The sequence below is a fragment of the Aulostomus chinensis genome, chromosome 14, assembly GCF_037954235.1.
Source record: "Aulostomus chinensis isolate RoL2024-O1b breed Wild chromosome 14, RoL_Achi_v1.0, whole genome shotgun sequence".
In the NCBI taxonomy this organism is placed as follows: domain Eukaryota; kingdom Metazoa; phylum Chordata; class Actinopteri; order Syngnathiformes; family Aulostomidae; genus Aulostomus; species Aulostomus chinensis.
Genome location: NC_141333.1, coordinates 7,656,142 through 7,660,272, shown reverse-complemented (window position 1 = coordinate 7,660,272; position 4,131 = coordinate 7,656,142). Strand labels below are relative to the sequence as shown.

At 38.1% G+C, this 4,131-nt stretch overlaps 1 protein-coding gene across 2 annotated transcripts in view; it reads right to left on the bottom strand.

Annotated features, from left to right (window-relative positions):
• acsbg2 (acyl-CoA synthetase bubblegum family member 2) overlaps positions 1-2,081 on the bottom strand; it is a 20,137-nt gene extending 18,056 nt beyond the window's left edge. Inside the window, exon 1 of one of the 2 annotated variants that reach the window (XM_086224909.1) lies at positions 1,953-2,081. The gene's annotated coding sequence lies outside the window, so the exon portion shown is untranslated. Of the gene's footprint in view, positions 1-1,681; positions 1,840-1,952 lie in introns of those variants that run through there. The other variant, XM_086224910.1, reaches the window with a different exon arrangement.
• Positions 2,082-4,131: the final 2,050 nt, after the last annotated feature.

Genomic DNA, 4,131 nt, shown 5'->3' with positions numbered 1-4,131 from the left:
ACAAAATAGCTGAAGGAAACATAGCAACAGACAATCGGAGTGTGCGAAATGAAAACAAGCTTTTGCTGCGAGACAAGGCTGTCTCTTTAGGTAATGGTGTGACACTGACAATGGTACATCCCACACAACTTTCTTTGCAGACTGAAAATAAGACACCAGTCAAGCCGATCCTGTACTTCTAGTTCTTTAATCGTGTGACCTGATGTTCGAGATGCTCAAAGACAACAGCTCTGGTGATCACCACAGAAAGAGGAAATCTAAATTTGAAGAGCATGACTTGCACATGCAAACATGCAAGTTTTGCGTTCACATGTCAGCAACTCTATTAATTTCCCAGTCACTCTTTAAAAATCCATATGAATGCCAAAACTTTTATAAATGTGTCAATGTCGGATTAAATTCAAGAATTTCTTTGACAAAATCTCCCTGAAGCTCCTCCAGTGTACACAGGGTCAGGCCATTCACAACGTAGCCAGGAAGCCCCTTAATGTGTTCCTCCAATTGATTTCAGGAAAGCAATCATTGCACAGCAGCAATGATTCATTCTCCAGGCGAGCAAAAAATATTACTGACATCAGTGCTCTTTTCTTGTGATGATGTAGCTTTCTTATGACTCACTTTACTCTTAAGTGTTTGTATTTGTTACGGGGTGTGTGTGTGTGTGTGTGTGTGTGTGTGTGTGTGTGTGTGTGTGTGTAAATATGTATGCTCACTACAGTATAGAAAGATCAGTCCCAGCCAATGTCTATGAGAAACGAAAACGCAGGACCACCACGCCACAGCGTCACGTGACAGGAGAAGCCGGTTGACCTGATGCGCGCATGCGCAGACACAAGCACTCTGCAGGGTGTGTGTCAAGCGCTGACGCATCCTCCTCTAAAGGTTACTGCCGGTCAATGACATCGTCTCTCATCTGATGCTCGAATGATGCTTGCATAGAGCGCTGACTTTATTTTTCTTATCTTCATCTTCTTTTTTTTATTTTCTAAATTTTTTCCAGCTAGCAGACATTACAAACAATGATGGAAAAATAGAGGTTTCTTGTCGTTAACGTCTAATGCATAAATGCCGTGACGTTAATGCAGACAGTATTTTATGAGACGCAGCAAATATGTGCATAGCCTTGTCTCGCATACAGGTGCATGCAGAAGTGGAGAGGCGATCAGTATGTTTGCAGACGTTAAATGCAAATTTAACAGCTGAACTGACGTGCTGACACTGAAAATTTGAATTAACACTTCGAAATGTTCTTCGCTTTGTTGACATGATTGGTAGGTAGTTTATGACTGCTTATCAGAGGTGAAAATTTATTTTTTTTTCCCCCTCAAAAATGTTGATTTCTGTTCAAACTGTGAATTTGCATCTGCAATTGTAATGGTATTCGGTGGAAGAAAAGTTGTCCCTCCTGACGTTTAATGTGCGGAAACAAAGTAAAGATAAATACATGAAGGCTAATAATAAAACTAAATACATTTTAATGTGTGCTATTAATAAAAAAAAAACACAACAACTTATGAGCCAACGGGTAATGATTTTAACCAGTATAAAAGATCCTGCGGCACCTGTAACCCTCAAATTCGTGATTCCAGATTAGCGGTTAGCTAGCCGTTAGCTTCAACTCATAGCCCTGCCACAGAGCTTTGACGGCAAACTACAGTATATCATGTTTTTGAAAGCTTACCTGGGCCATAATATCAAGGTGTTTGATGTCGAAGGCCATGTAGCAGTGGTCAGATAAGTTCAGTGACGTGATCAACCTTTTTTTTTTTTTTTTTTTTAGAAAGAGTAAAATGTGATTTGCCAATCCAGCATCGCAGATGTTAGTTAGCTAGCTAGGGGTGAGGTTAAATGTGGTAACTTCAGAATGATTGATGAGTCATGACTGATACACACACACACACACACACACACACACACTGGCACACAACAGGGTCCAGGTAAACAACACTTGCCTTTGTTACTGCCTATCTGGATGGATGCCCAGTTCTCCTGCTGGCCCACTTCACATCTGACCCCAGTTCTCTTGCATCCAGTGAAACAGCTTACCTTGCATCACACTACACAAACAAAGCTCACCCAGGGTTGCATCATGAAATTACATACAAATATCAAGGTCTTTTGGGCCAGACCATCTTTATCCAAGCCTGACAAAGCTTCTAAAATTTCAAAAATGTTCATATTCAATTTGTTCAAATGGGTTTTGAGAGAACTCATATGAACAGCTGTTTTCATCATTGATCAGTCTGATTTCATAGATATTTCTTTCGGCTGTAGAATGTAAGATTAAATAGATAAATAAAATGAAAAGAACAAAAAAATAAGTCATCTCAATTTCCCAAAGTTCAAATGGATTCTTCCGTCCATCCAACAGCCAAAATAACAAACAACGTTTTCTTTTATAAATGACAAGAAAAGCTTTATCAATTATCAAAGTAGTTGGTAATTCATTTTCACTCAATGGGCCAATCGCTTACTTACTGTCACTCTAGAATAACATCTCAAATATGTTGCACCATCAATACAGTTGGGATACGATCAAGAGGCAGATATCACAACAGAATCATAAAACCCAAAGAATCTTCATCTGTCACTCGTCGTCCTCACCGTCTCCTCACCATGTGACATATAGCTGACGAGTAAAGCCCTGACCGCCATTCTCTTACAATCGCTCATGCATTTGCAAGGTATGACTTTAGTGGCTCCTTTGAAAACTCCACAAGACATTCTAAACTGTTGAATAATATGCTTCCCAACTCAAAAGCTAAACTGAACATAATGTGGGTTTTACACACAATGTAATTAAATGACAGTCTTGATGCTGATTTTGTTGCTAAATTAATTAAAAAAAATACTTCTGGAACATTTAGGGAGCACAGTTTTTCTACGGAGTAAAAGTGATGGATGTAAATTGATTTTTCCTTTAGTAAAATGGTTTTGTTTTGAAACGGATTCATCTCGTCATTCATTCCTGTAAGAATCCCTTCCTTTCATCCTCTCATGTGGCTTTAAACAACGAAGGAAAGCCACCACATTCATGCAAGAAAAACTGTTCGATCAACTCTTCAGTTTTCTCATAAGCTGAGTAATGGTGGCCAAGTTTTGTGAAGTGATGAACTATGACAAAAATCAAAGTGTATTAACGTAGCTGATAAGCTTGGAGGCGTGAATACTGCATCTTAAGCCAACTGAGAAAATATGGCCACTCTGATAACCTCGTATGGGGTGTCAACATAGATATATGCTGCCACCATGTGGTGAATATCTTTAATGCAGGGACACAAGGTTGGTTACGGTGCAGATGGAGTTTATTAAAAAGGGAACAGAGACAATAAGGAACATGGTTGCTGTCTTGTCACTGTGCGCTGCCAAGGCAACAAAATCCTGAAAATTAAAAATAACTATTGTTGTATTCAGAACAAACTCTGTAAGAATATTCCCAAGAAAAAAAATCTTTATTTTATGAATGTAGTTGAATGTGTAATTGTTGTTTAATTCCCTCATTCAACTGTAATATTAAGAGATATGGATAATTAATCTAGATTATCAGCAGTTTACACAATTTTCTATTTACAGTTGTAATTTTATTGTATTTTTATTGGGTAATACCAATGTCTCTTTCTCTCTCTTTCTCGCTCTTGCTGTTAAGGTTGAAATATGACTGTATGATATATATGATATTGATTTGAAGTTATCTCCCTTTTACCTGTTGCTATTTCAATCATTATTAAATGATTTATTTCTTCTTCACATCTGTTGGGGAGACATTTGACCCCCTGAGCCCCACTTTGAGACACCCTGCTCTGATCAAAAAATTCGATGCTAGTGCTCCATTTTTCTCCCTTTAATCACATTTTATGACAAATGTACCTTTTCTCCCTTGTATTTGATATCACCTCACAATCTTTTTGTCTTTATCCTCATTTTTTAATAAAAATAATATGATGTTTTTTAATACTTATACGTCACATAAAATAATAAACTTTTAATGAAAAAAATGTTTTTCAAACACTTCCCTGGTCAAGACCGCCTCCCAGTGGCTTAATTGAAATTGACATCTTGATGTAACTGGGCGGGACTCTTGTCGCTTTGGCCCATCCCTTGAATAGTGCGGACCCTGACGCAGGCATTGGA